Consider the following 14,805-nt stretch of genomic DNA (forward strand, 5'->3'; position numbering starts at 1 on the left):
GACATCACTTAAGCTTAATGAACCTTGGTTTTCTCATCTGAAAAGTGGAGACAGCAATCCTTAGCTGCTTCCTAGGGCCAATGTGCGGTTAACAATAGAGGATGAATTTAAAAAATAAAACTGTGTGGAAAGATGAATTATTATGTTGATTTTAACTAATAATGATTAAACCCAATGAAATTCTAATTCCATTATCACTGGAATTATTTTTAATCCAAGAAGAAAGTTGGAATTTCATTCATCTCCCGTGAAAACCTTTCTCAGACAACATTTACACACTCCTTTTGCTTGAGGAGACTGTTGAATAGGTGGAGTAAAGGAGGGACTCATGCTTACCTTCTATCTCCAGGAACTGTACCATGTTACAGATATCTTAGAGTACACAGGGGCCAGGACTGGTACTACTGTTTCTTTCTTGTTGGATTAAATGCAGTAAGCATTTATTGGGCTCCAACCATGTTCCAGGTCCTTATTCACCACAGTCAAATGAATGAGTGTAGTCAAGTCTCACTACACATCAAAAAATAATTTTCCTGTGTAGGTATCCTTTTCCCAAAAATGTGAGTGTTGGAGTGTGGTGAGGACAGAAAGGCATACTTGGGAAAGTGAAGTTCAGGCATTGGTTGCCTAAGATCTTTGGACAAACAGACATTCAACTTATTGTAGAAGTTGTAGGATAATGCCCTGTTGCAGAACAAAGGCTTCAGTGGCCTTTGCTAAAATGTAAGGTCCACTCTGCTGATTAGATAGAATCATTGAACCTTATGCTACCCTATATATACAATGGAATCCATAAGCACCCTCCCAAGAGGGGAGGCATTTAGATGAGCTCTTTAAGACTTAGGTATTGTGTACCATGAATGAACATGAAAGGCTGGTGGCATAAATAGCCATTCATTCTGTCAACAACATTAATTGAAAACTCAGGGGTGCATAAAGCCCCATTCTGGTTTATTGAGTAAGCCACAAGAATACCTTCACATCTGTATGCAAATATTTCACAACTGTGAAACTGAGGCGTGAGTGCCACTGATGTGAAGAGGCTGTTTAGCAATAACATACACATCAGCTGGGACTTTTCCACATAATGTTTGCCTGACCACTTATGTGTCATAATTTTCTGCAATATACATGTCCTTTAAAGGTGTTATGGCACTTGTAAATACAAAAATTTGTTCCAGCATCCTCAGCAAAATACCACCAATTGGACTGAAAACCTTGGCAATGTATATTGGCAAAGTAGTAGCATGTGTGCTACATAAAGGTCCATGTATTGATATTTCTTTGCATTCTATAAAAGCTTCAGGTTTCGAATAGTTGTATTATATGTACGGGGTGAACAAATCTCAATTATTGTAAGACCTTTAGAAGCAATATTTTTTCATGCTTAATATATTCTCTCCTCTCTACTCTTTTTCCTAACCTACACTTTGAGAATAAGAAATGACACCTGTTTTACTCTATCAAGGAATCTACCGAAATAGCCAAAGGCCTAAGTCCCTTCAAGGCCTTGCCAATATTAGCTGTGTGACTTCTGGTTGGATAAATTGCTTAACCTTGTTGAGTTTGGCTAACCGAGACCATTCTGCCCTACCCATCATTCAGCTCTGCACCTTGAAAGCTGCTTACTCTGAACATCTGTAACTCTGGGAGTGAGGACTTTTTTCTGGCTCTGGGAATACGCTCAGTTTACCAAAAAATGCAAACCAGAGTACCCTACAGTTGTTACTTCTGGAGGCAGACTTCAACCAAAGATAGGTGGAGAGTTGGCAGATAAATATTCCAGCTTCTTTACCCCTTAATTGAGCTAACACTGGGCTGCATTCTGTACCAGCTTTTATGGCTCCCTAGCATGACTGAAATGTCAAATTGGAAACCACCTTGAAAACACACCTTCTATTGGCTTTCTTCCTGTCTGTCTCATTCCATACTCCCTATCAAAGTTTCTGGGGATCAGCTCAATTAAAGTACAAACAGTCACTGACTTACAGTGGTTTGACTTAAGATTTTACAACATTTTGATGGGTTTATTGGGGGTATGAAATGCATTTCTGACTTATAATATTTTCAGCTTAAGATGGGTTTATCCAGATGTAACCCCATTGTAAGTCGAGGAACAATGGGATTTGCATTTGAATCTTTGTCTTACATTTCTGGGGGAACCCATTAAAGTATTTAATTTTCTCATGTGTAAAATGAAAACAGTGCTTGTTCTACCTATCCGCATGGTTATTATGAGGATCAAATTAGATAATATATGTACACATGCTTTGAAAATTGTGAAACACTAAATAAATTCACGTTTTAAACATTACTGCTGTTGCTATTGTGTTTTTTAAACTTTAATTCAAACATGTAAAATATTAGCAAATATAATTCTTTTTTCTTTATTTTTTCATATGCACTTTCTGCTTTTGTAGAAAGAATTATATTTTTTAGCAAATATAATTCATTGGTGGTAAGCTAAAGATTAAAAAAATCTGAAAGTAATATGTAAGATAGGAAGTTATTGACAAAGGATAGAGAATCAGTACCACAGGATGAAGAGAACTTTTCAACTACTACTGTAACACCACCCAACACCCACATAACCCTCTCCCCCAAATGACAGATGTCAAAGGCAAAGGATTAGAAAAGAGACGACTGGCTTTTCCCTATTGTTACATACTTTTCTCAGGAAGAATATCTTTCCATCTTTTCTTTGTTTGGAAGGTGCCTTTTCATTATCTTATAAATTCACAGGGCAGGTACTGTGCTTAAATCCTTATTTTGTAGAGTTCTTTAAAAATTTAATCTGGTTATTCAAATATTCAAAAAGATAAAGCAAAACCGTCTTACTAACCAAAGACAGACAGATGGGGGACAGACAGAGGGAAGAGTTCAAGCAGCAGCAATTGTACATAGCCGTGTCCACTCATCACCCAAAAGCCGAGACAAATATTAAGGCAGAAAGCTAGAGACTGCTTAATCCTGTGTGTTACCTCTCAAAAGCAAATGTGTGGGGAATTTTTCAGGAAAAAAAATCTGTTGTGCCCAGAGTTTCTGCAGCTTGATACATTTTAATCACCTCACTCAGAAACCTGTCCCCTCAGCCCCCCTCAAAAAAAAAAAAAAAAAAGGTAAAATCCAGGGATTCTGGAAATAAAAGTTCATAGATTAAGATCCTAGTTTCCCTCTGAGGAAAACACAGTCGTAGGTGGTGGGTGGTGAGGAGCTCTGATCCGCCCGCTCCTTCTTCTGACTCACCGCTGTTCGCTCGTGCCGAGGAACAAGTCGGTCAGGGAGCCGCGTAGCAGCCATAGCTTTTAAGGACACAGGAAAAACACCCTTGGAGCTGGAGGTGGCAATTCACTGAATTCGAATCACTCTAACAAGCTGCAATGTAACATCTCTGGGGAAGGTGTGAGCTGACTTGATCAGAGGAGGAGAGGAAAAGAATCTCAACGTGAAAGGACCAGTTCGAATGCCTACCAAGAGTTTGAGAATCACTACAAGAAAAAATCCTCGTGGTGAAGGCTGGTTCTAAGACATGCGATCGTTTCGGGATGAGAATCCACAGGCGACTCATTGACTGGCACAGTCCTTTTGAGATTGTTAAGCAGATCACTTCCATCAATATTGAGCCAGGAGTTGAAGTGGAAGTCACCACTGCGGATGCTTAAGTCAACTATTTTAATAAATTGATTACCAGTTGTTTAAAAAAAAAAAAAAAGAGAGAGAAAGAGAGATCCTAGTTCCCACTGTGATGGTATTAGGAGGTGGGACTTTGGGTAGGTGACTATGTCATGAGGGTAGAGGCCTCATGAATGGGAACAATGCTCTTATAAAAGAGGCCCCAGAGAGCTCCCTCACCCCTTCTGACCTGTAAGGACAAGGAGAAGACAGCTGTCTATGAACCAGGAAGCAGCCCTCACCGGACGCTGAATCTGCTGGTGCCTTGCTCTTGGGCTTCTCAGCTTCCAGAACTGTGAGATATAAATTTCTGTTGCTTATAAGCCGCCTAGTCGATAGCATTCTGTTATAGCAGCCCAAATGGACTAAGACACTCAGATATAGAACTACTATTTAATAGCCCAAAGAGCTATGAAAGCAAATGCTAAAGCAATATATTCATATTGCAGGCTCATGTAATTATTTGTATCTTGCCAAACTAAATAAGTTTTATTAACGGAATGAAGAGCTTGGCACTTCAGTTTTTGTGACATTGTAATTTTCTTAAATGTTAATCAATTTTGACCACTTTTGCCCCAGTACTGAACATTCTTCGGTGCAAATTTAGTTTTAGCGTGTGGTTGACTGCCATGTTGAAATACTGATCTTTGATAATTGTTAATGATTTTAATGAAGTTGAGTACATTCACAGCAGTTACAGGAATGCCACTGCACAGAATGAAGTCTGTCATTACAGTTACAACTTACCTCCTGCAAAAATACTCTTGAGATGTAAAAATAGGCACATCGTTCACAATCTTTCAATTTGCTAAGTGTTATTACTCCCATGTTTACTGGGAAGGTACAGTTAAGAATTGTCCTCTAAATTTGTTCCCTCAAAGGCTTTTGTTTATCTTCATTTATATATTGACTGACTTTCTTTGTGATCCTTAGTTCATAAAAAGTATTGCATTTCTCAATTTCAAACTGGATTCAGGAGGTTACTTCCCACCCCCCGCCCCCCTGCTCCTGTAATACTTAGCTGGTGCTGCTGGCATAGCACATGTCACACTCTATTATAGATAGCTGTAGAAGTGTCTGTCACCTCCATTAGACTAGGAGTTCCCTGAAGGCAGTAACCACCATTTCATTTTTGCCTTCTTAGCACCTGTCAGTTCCTGACATCTAGTCAGTGCTCAATAAGTGTCTGGTGATTGAATCAAATAGACACAATGCAGTGTGTTTATATTAAATGTGTTTTCTGCTTCACTTTACACCAGTTGCTACTTATCCTATTATACTTATATTCTTATAAAATAATACATTTTAAGACCAGAAAGGCACAATCACATTGGGTTGAAAATGATTTACTTTTTCAATGTAGTTGTTTTTCAAAAGCTGTTTGCTATCCAATGGCTTATCAAGTTTTAAATATTTTCTTTCTGAAAGGTAAGATTTCAAAAGATTTCTAATTTTTTAAAATGGATTTTTACATTGTCAAGAAGACACATAATAGGTGAGACCAATCTTTCACCTGATAAGTGTGAGAATTCCTACTACATTATGATTTGTTCAATTCAAGCCACTGATTTTAAATAGGAAAAGGAATGGAATAAATGTTTTTAAAAATCCCAACTGTTGAAAAGTTCTGTAATATAATCTAAAACAAATATACCAACTTAACTTTTCCTTATAATAAGGAAACTGGTAGTTTCAAAAACCATCTGCGGGATAAATATTTATGGAGCAGAATGACAACTTGACTTATCCAAAGCATTGGCATACATTTTCTTAGTTAATGTTTGATGAGGCTTTTCCACTTTGAATTCTTCAGTGAACTAAAAGAAGAGTTTCATTAACGATTTTTGAAAGATAATGAGGCCGTGATCCCTTTCCAGATGTTTCATTCGTCAAATAATTGTCATCTTTCTTCCAAATCGCCATGGTTGCTTGATTCCTATTTTCTTGTTTATTGAGCAGTGATTTATAAAGACGAAGAGAAGTGCCAGGCAGATGATGGGGATCGGATATATTTCATCTGTCTCCAACGTACAAAATCTCGTACTCTGCATTATTATAGATTCAAAAGTATATTTATAAACCTAAAAATTGGAAGCTTGTACTCTCCTGAGCCCGTGTATATAAACATATAATAAACAATATTCTTTATGTGTTTCTACGTACATACATAGTTGTCTATTTATGTACAGAAATATATAGAAGCCTCTATGTTTGAACTCCCCGAAGCTTCTTGCTTATGGTCAGCCATGCCAACACACTTTGCATAATTTAGGCATCATTTTACCTTACAAAAAATTGGAACCTCTTTAGATTCATTACTAAAGGATAATCATCTCAGTTGGGGATAGAGATACTCTTTTTTAATGGTTTTTGCTTAAAAGCATAGGCACACTTTTTTGTCTACAGAAGGAACTCAAGAATATGGCTTATTTGCAGAATTTTCCTTGGGGTCTAGGAAAGAGACTTGAATTTTTGCTGAGAGCAGACTATTCTAATTATATTTTCAAATATTTCAAAGTATAGGAATAAGAGGTAATGGAGCCCAAAACCCAAATTAAGGTGCACTGAAAAAGCTACATTTAAATAAGATAGTAGATAAGTGAGTGATCACAAATAATGCAACATCAACAATAATCAAGCTAAGGCTCAGTGTACACTATGCACTAAATACTATTGTAAACACTTCATGTATTAGTTCATTTTTGCCCACAGTGATCTCATGAGGTAGATACTAGTATTAACCCCGATTTACAGATTAGGAAACTGAGGAGGCACAGACATTTAAATATCTTACCCAAGTTTACAGCTCCAGTAAAGGATAGCGTGGGATAGAAACTGGAGCAACTGGTCTCTAGGTGATTGTTATCACACTATTTAATAGTGAACACCAGGTGATATGAAAACTTTGAGCTATTTGTGTTTTATCCTGCTACTGCACATGTTTTTTGTAATTGCTCCCCAAACTGTCATTCTGTTCTATTCACTTTGGCTATGTTGGTTCTAGTTTTGACAAATGGGCAAAGAAAAGTGGTAACACCTATCAAATACAAAACCAAAATGAACAGGTATTATTTTGCATCCTTTTTGGCATTATTAATATTCTTGTATTTTGATCATCCTATTTCCATTCCTTGGAAATTAATGAAAATGGGTTCAGGTCATAAACAGAAATGTAATTGGGGTAAATGGGTTATCCCAAAGAAGGAATGGAAAAGTACCTATACCCAGCTACTTCCCTTCCCTGAGAAGGGAAATTGCTTTACTTGAGCCATTCCTCCTCCCAGGCAGCCAACAGTCAATACTTTATTGATATAAGGAATATGAAAGCTCCTCGTCCCTGCCTGCACCCCTTTCCCCACCCCTACACACATACTCTAAGGGTGAATTGACCTCTGGTGCTCCAGAGCTTCCTGTAGAACCAAGCTCTCACAATTTTCAGCTGAATATACTTCTTACTTAGCTTTCTTCCTTTAACCTGTCCTTCCTTCCCCTTCCCCCAAAGCACTCCCTCAATAAATCAGTTTTATAAGAATCATTTTCTTAGTTTCTGCTTTTAGGGATCCCAAGTCAAGTTGAATGATACTGGAAGTGGTCCTAAGAAGCAGAACTAAGCTGAGATTCGGGAGGTGGATGGCAATAAGGCTCTTATCCCTGGTGGTAGGTGCATTATTAATCCCTGGCATCATATACCAGGGTGATTGTTAAGATCAGGTGTCAGCAAACTATGGCTGTGGACCAGACCCAGCTCACTTCTTTTTGTAAATAACGTTTTGTTGGAACACATTCATTTAACAAATTTTAGACAGAATTGAGTATTTGAGACAGAGACCATAGGATCTCAAAGCCTAAAACATTTACGATCTGGTTCTTTCCAGAAAATATTTGCCTCTTCTGGCTAAAATTTTCACCCATGATGGCAAACTGGGTTGAAATACAGGTAGAAGGGGATGCAGTAGCTGTTGCAATGTCTCTGCCTTTGAGAGGTATGGGGAAATTGGAACTCTAAAGATATGGCTAATTGTTGCTAAATATCACTGATGCATTGAAGAGATAAAATAATAGGATGTGTTAGATATCTATTGCTTTGTCACAGATTGTCACAAATTAGGCAGCTTAACACAACACACACTTATTATCTCCATGTTCTTATGGGTCAGGAGTCCAGGGATATCTTAGTTAAGTCCTCTGCTTTAGAGTCTTTTACAAGGCTGCTATCCAAGTACCATTTAAGGCTAGGGTGTCAACAGAAGGTTCAACTGGGGAAGTATCCACTTTCAAGCCTACGTGATTGTTGACAGGATTCAGCTCCTTGTGAACTATTCGCTGAAGGCCATCCTCAGGTTCTTGCCACATGGGTCACCCCAATATGGCAGATTAATTGATCAAAGCCAGCAAGAAAGGGATTCTGGTAACAAGAAGGAGGTGACAATCTTACGTAGCCTAATAATGGAAGTGATGGCCCATCAGTTTTGTCATATTCTGTTGGTTAAAAATAAATCACAAAGCCAGCCCATACTTAACAAGAGTGGATTACACAACGTCATGAACACTACAAGGCAAAGCTCACTGGGAGCCATCTTACAGTCTGCTTAATACACAGACTCAGTTCTATTATTTGGCATTTAAAGCAAAATGTGAGAGTCAGAAAACCTCATTAGCATCATTTAAAGAGACATCCTTCTCTTGTAGCTAGCAGACAGATTTGGAGATCAGGCTCATGGCTCATTTGTAAGTGGAATAACTTTAATGGAGGCTAAATTCTCAGCCTAGGCCAGTTTCCTGTGCAAAATTTAGGGCTCTGAAATAAAGGAGTGGTACTCTGAAGTTTGGGATAGGGATATCTGAGTAGATGAGCACCTTACAACTACATTGTCCCCTGAACATGTGTGGCTCACAGAAATGGCTAGTAAGCCCCCTTTTCTCTTGTTGGAAGTGAAAGCTTTCTTCATGAATACTATGCCAAGGTCTCAAATGAGGCAGATGCCTTATAAGACAATCCTCAGATCTACCTGTGCTGTCCCTCATGGAGGTCACACTGATAATTTGGGCCACATTTCAGCATGACCCAGCTAGGGAATTGATGGCCTGCTAAGGAAGGAAATGAGTTACATACTCCACGTGATATCTAGGACTTGACTGCATATATGCTCAAAGAGTATGCCTGGGAGGGATCCTGAGGGTCCTGGCAGAATATAAAGCTACGTAATGGACAGTTTTCTCATATGGGGTTGTTCTGTTGAAACAGGATTTAATACCTAGCAAAGTCTTATATGATAGGTCTAATGTAAGACTGGGATAGCTCTTGGTAGCTTGGAAAAAGTGATGGGTCACATGAAATGAAGTAGAGATCCTGGCACTATAGTAATAGATTGTGGAGAAAGAAAGAAACCAATAAAAAAAAATGAGCATACAAAAATGGGTTCATTATGGAAGACCGAAATATCCATATCTGACTATGTTCCCTAGGAGAGCTTGGAGGACATGTTGTTTATTAACATGATGAGGAATTTGCTGATCAGGCAGATTCCAACATTGTGGGGAAGCATAGTCCTTCTTAAACTAGGGATAGAAGGACATGTGATTAAAAGACTGGGGTCCATTGTAGCAAGGGGGATGGTAGGATTCCAGATTAACAGGGGCCACAGGGAAGCACTTAATTGTCAGAAGCAAAGGGAGTGCAGTCACCACAATGGGAAACTGGGTTGAAATGGCTGCTGTCTGGGTAGGGGTGGGAACTGTCCCAAGGTATCCATGGAAATGGTTACTATGTGAAATGGCAAGATAGATGAGTCACCAACAAGGGTATTGGTTCACACACATAATCAAAAGCGATAGAAAATAATGAACAAAAGGCTGACTCAGATATCTCAATGAAAAGTCATAATTTCTTGCCTTGTCTTCATACCTGAGTGAGTTCTCATACCCAGAAACTATTGACTGAAGGAGATGCTGGGTCTCCATGAGACAGGAACTGCAACATTATAGTAAATTTGTGACTCCTCAGTTCTTCCCCAAAAGGACCAAGAGGTATTTACTCAGAAAACTGTGCACTGGAACAAAGGGAATGCTCAGATCTTTTTAGGATTGGTAGATATAAGATATGAGTTGATGCTGACACCACCACCATGGGCCGCTTGTTAGAGTATGGACATGTAAGTGTCAGGAAATAAAAGGAGTTCTGTTCTAGACTTATTTCACAGTGGGTTTACTGGGTTTACACACTCATTTAATGATCATTTTTCTAGTCCTTGAATGTATAATTGGCATGAGCCAGTTAGAGGTTGATTGAATTCTCCCATTGTTTTCTTGACCAACTATTGTACTGTCAAGGTGGAAAGTCTTTGAAACTATCCTCTATGGTCAAGTTAGTAAATCAAAACCAGTTATCACATCCTGAGGAAAATTGTACAGATTAGTGCAATAAATAAATACTACTCTCAAAATAGATAGTCTCAAAGATTTAAAGGATACATAGGTGAGGATCCTCTATCTGCATGTAGCTGAGCAATCTAGACATATACAAATTAGATCATGGAGTTCTGAGCCTAGTACTGCCAACTGAACCAAGTTGTAGCTTCTATCACAGCTGTTATGCTGCATGTAATATATTTACTAGGGCAAGTTAACCAGATACAAGATATGTGGTTATTGTTCTGGCAAATGTGTTATTTTTAATACCCATTAGGGAGGGGGGATCAGAAGCAGCTTGCAGTCATATGGATTAATAACAAGAGTCATGATCTGTCCCAGTGTTATGTGAGTTCTCCAGCTTAGTCTAAATATAGTCTGTAAGGACTGGGACTGTACAGACATTCTACAGAGCATCATCTTTGTGGACCATATGGATAAAATCATGTTAATTGGACTAAGGAACTCACTTTATAGAAAAGGAGGTATGGCAATGGGCACATGCTCGTGGAGTTCACTGGTCCTACCACACTCTGGCCCAGTTACAGCACCAGTTTAGAGATGGCATCCTATGAGGATAAGTATTATCTTTTGGAGTATAGTGTGCACTTTAAAGCAACAGATACTATACCGTTCTCTGTCCTCAATAATTAGAATATATGAGTACAGGAATCAAAGAGTAAAAATAAGAACTCCACTCAACCATCACTCTCAGGGACCCATTCCTGCAACTACAGGTTTTGTGAGTCTAGAAGTCCTAAGTCCCAGAGGAGGGAAACTTACACTTAGGGGATCTAGGAAAAGTCTCAGTAAACTTAAAGCTATGGCTATTGCCAGATTACTTTGAGCTCCTTGTGCCAATAGACTGGCTGGCACAAAAAGTTACTGTATTGGCAGGATAAATGACCCAGTTATCACGAGGAGGCAGAAATGCTGCTATATATTAGAGACAGGGAGCAATGTGTTTTTCACTCAAATGATCTGTTGGGCCGCATCTTGGTATTCTCATGCCTTGTGTAACTGTAATAGGCAAGTACAGCAACCATAACCAGATTAGGGCCTGGTAATCAGGTGCTTAGACTACTAAGTTTTGAGAATTTGGCTTATGCCTTCAGGCAATCCATCTAGACCTGCAGAAGTATCGCCCATAAGGAGGAACATCTGGAAGAGTGATGAAGGAGTAGATGATGATTATGTTATGGGCTTGGGACACACTGCAGCAGTGGAAGCTACAGTTTGTTTTACTCATCTTCATCTTATACAGGAGCCCAGGACATGTGAGTAACCAGAATCCTGAAGCTGTTGTGTCTGAATGGAGTAAACTAAATGTCAGAAGCAAGTGGTTCTGAGCCTTGCAAAGGGTGGCCTACAGTGACTGCTGTTGGTATCCTTCTTGCTCCCCAGCGGCTGTTAAGTGTTTTTGGCTGCTAACAGCTCATAGCACTCTCCTTCCCAAAGATTAGCCCTCAGCTGAACCAGGCTAACTTACCTGAGAATTATCCTCCCTGGAGATAAGAGGAGCTAACTCTGTAGTACAATATATGCTTCAGAGCTCCCCGAAGGAGCAGGCTCAGCTAAGGCCAGTTTTCATCCTTCTTAGCTACCTTCGTCCCTGCTTCTGCCTATTCTGCTCCTCTTGCTTCCCTCCTCCCAAGAACACTCCCTTTGTAAATCATTTTCAGAACAACTTTAATCTCCGGCCCTGCTTCTAGGGATTCTGACTTACACCCATCTTCTACTATTAACTATACTGGAAACGTATTTTTTCTATCCATATCACTCTGACCCAAACCTGATAGTATGCACATGAAAGGTTGTATACACTGAGGTTGCCAGTTTTGTTTTGTTTTTAATTTTACCTCCTGAACCTAAAATCTCTCCTTAATTTATGATCATAGCAAAGGCTCTCATTTTCAATTCTCAACCTCTTATAACTCATAAAAACTATTCTATTTTTGTCATTCTCCCAGCCTTCTTCTATACTGATGCCAGCTATTTTTTAAAACACGATTCTTATCATGTTACTCCCCTGATTAAACATTTTGGTGACTTTCCACTGCTTCCTGGATGAGGTCCCCACTCTTTAGCATAACATACAAGGCTTTGTTTATTGGGCTGCAATTTGGAGCCGAATTATGATAGACTGTTCCTCCTACCACACAGCCTGTATACCATATGCTATAGTCATAGTCAACAACTTCTTCTTCCTTGAATAAGACATGCTTTGGTTTGAATCTATGTTATTTCTTCTGCCTGGAATGGCCACTTCTTCGTTTTCTGCTTGATGAATACCTACTTATACTTTAAGATGCACCCTAATTTATTAACTTTTTTGTGAAATTATTATTCACCAATCCAGTACCTCTTTCCAAACCCAAAGAAGTACTAATAACTCCCTTCTTTGTCTTCTTATAGCACTAAGTACACACCTGTATTATGACACTTGTCATATTCTTTGTTATTGTTTATTAACATGTTTTTCACCTCCACACAACTTTGAATGTTCCAAGAATCATGTGATTTGTCTTTGTACATCTAATATCCCTCACATGGCTTAGCATTGTTCTCAAATAATGTATATTAATTGAAGGAAGAACTTGTCTTTTTCTTAGATAGCTTCACAGCCTGACAAGTTGATTGGTTCTGTCCTTGCTCCTGTCTTCGGTCATTTCCCTCTTGTTGGCGATTTTGAAACTGAAGAGTCTCTGGACAGCTGTCTGTTCACCTAAGTCTAATGACTCTCCACGGCATCAGTCCATCATTGCTTGAATTATATAACTTTCCCTCTATGCACTCAAATACATTCATGCTCCCTGTGATTTGTAACAAAGGAGGGTTAAGAAATAAACTTTTAGCTTGGTGACATAAATGCAAGCTAACATTTTCTCTCTCCTTGAAGGTGGTAAGAAGTAAGGAGAAAGTGAGAGAAAATTGCTTGACAAGTAAATAAATCCCCACCTCCTTCATAACTTCCTCTTTGTGCTGTACTCACTCTGAATGCCAATTTAATTGGTCTTTTTCTGCTTCATCTAGACTTACATATAACCATAAAGTGATGCTTTTTACATTTTTAGCTTTTTCTAAATAAAATTATTTCTTTACATTTTTGAGGGGCTGGATTGTGAATCTCACCTAAGGGAGTTCAAATAAACACATTTTTTTAACCCCAGTATATTATTAGAAGTTGTATTAGTGATCCTTGATTAAACTAGAAGGTAAAAATGATAATAAAAAGGCCCTGCATTATAGCAAACCCAATGGTTAATGTGGCATAAAACATGGTTATGAGACTCTGGCCTGATAATATTCATTTTTTTTTCCTCCAGCCACATTCTCAGCCTCAGCTCCTTCATCTCTCTCTGACTTCAAAGGAATCTCTGCATGAAGAGGGAGGGTACACAATAGAAGAATTGGCCCAATTATCCCCTTCTGTTTGGAAATGGGTGAAGATTACGGATATGTTTTACTTTTTCCTGTGCTTTGGACTATAATAATGTCAATTACCTCAAGCAAAACCTCCTACCCTAGCTAATACATAGATTTGGATTATACCAAAAATTGCTTAAAATTGGAAACAAGACATTAACAATAATCCGTAATGGTGTAACATAATAGAATACATGTTTATATTCATTGACTTTAGCTGGTACCAAAAAAAAAAAAAAAAAGGTAAATTAGTTTAGAGATTTAAATTTTGTATTTATTATATCCTGACCTTTTTGCTCCTCCTTCACCACCTTGTATTATGAATGAGGTAATTAAAAAGAGTCTACTTATTTTTTGTTCTGCTATAGCAGAACCAAAACATTTTTGCCCCCTTAAATGTGTTTGTGTGTATGTAAATGTGTGTGTGTGTGTGTGTTGTGTGCATTGATCATTTTAACCAAAGTGTGAAAATGAAGTTGTAATGCTAAAGGCCAAAGGAATGAATTAACCTGACCTGTTAATTAAAAGACCGTGCTTGAAGTATTAACCAGGAACCACTGTTAGACTTTTCATTCTCAACCCAAAATGGGAAGGCAAGCACAGTAATCCCACATCACCTCTGGAAATGATGTCAGGAAATGTTTTCTCAGAGTCAGCTACTGGTCAAGACTTACATCAAGTTAAACAAAATAATGAAGGATCAGGGATTCTAAAAGGGCCAAAAGTTCGAACAGGAGACCTTTAGCCCCTTTGCCTGCAATGCATAATAATGCCTGGCTCAATAATACTTCCTGTTTGTTTGATATGTCCTTACCATACTCTGAAAGAACAAACACTTATAACTTCCATATTAGGGACGAAGTCTTCTGTCCCCACCCTTCCTGTTTAGGATTATTTTCCACAGAAGTGAATCAGTGCAGTTTGAACTACAGAATGAATATGACAAGAACAAAAACCCCAAATAGACCAATCTACCTAAAGTCATGTCTTATTAAACTTCCAGAATATTTGGGAGTGTCCATACTACAGAATAATTATATATAACTATATATGAATTTAAGGTTGGCTTGAAGTTTAAAATGTCTTTAATAAAAACTCCACTTTCCTTATGTGAGTCTAGATAGATCATACAGTTTAAGATTCACCAACAAAAGCTTGTAGCGATAACAATAGTGGGAGGCTTGACTTCTAAAAACAGCTCTTTCCTGTTAGCTATTTCTGCCCACAAATACAATTGATTGCAGGTAAGTAGCATGTAAGTATTTTTATCATTACTAAAATAGTTTGGACATATATAAA

At 38.3% G+C, this 14,805-nt stretch overlaps 1 protein-coding gene and 1 pseudogene across 1 annotated transcript in view; one reads left to right on the plus strand and one right to left on the minus strand.

The window, feature by feature from the left end:
- The window catches only part of ADGRL2 (adhesion G protein-coupled receptor L2), a 694,457-nt gene that overhangs the window by 401,885 nt on the left and 277,767 nt on the right, over positions 1-14,805 (minus strand). The gene's annotated exons all lie outside the window — the stretch shown is intronic.
- Positions 1,444-4,226, plus strand: LOC119626256 (small ribosomal subunit protein uS10-like; annotated as a pseudogene).

This window comes from Chlorocebus sabaeus, chromosome 20 (assembly GCF_047675955.1).
Source record: "Chlorocebus sabaeus isolate Y175 chromosome 20, mChlSab1.0.hap1, whole genome shotgun sequence".
Classification (NCBI taxonomy): Eukaryota; Metazoa; Chordata; class Mammalia; order Primates; family Cercopithecidae; genus Chlorocebus; species Chlorocebus sabaeus.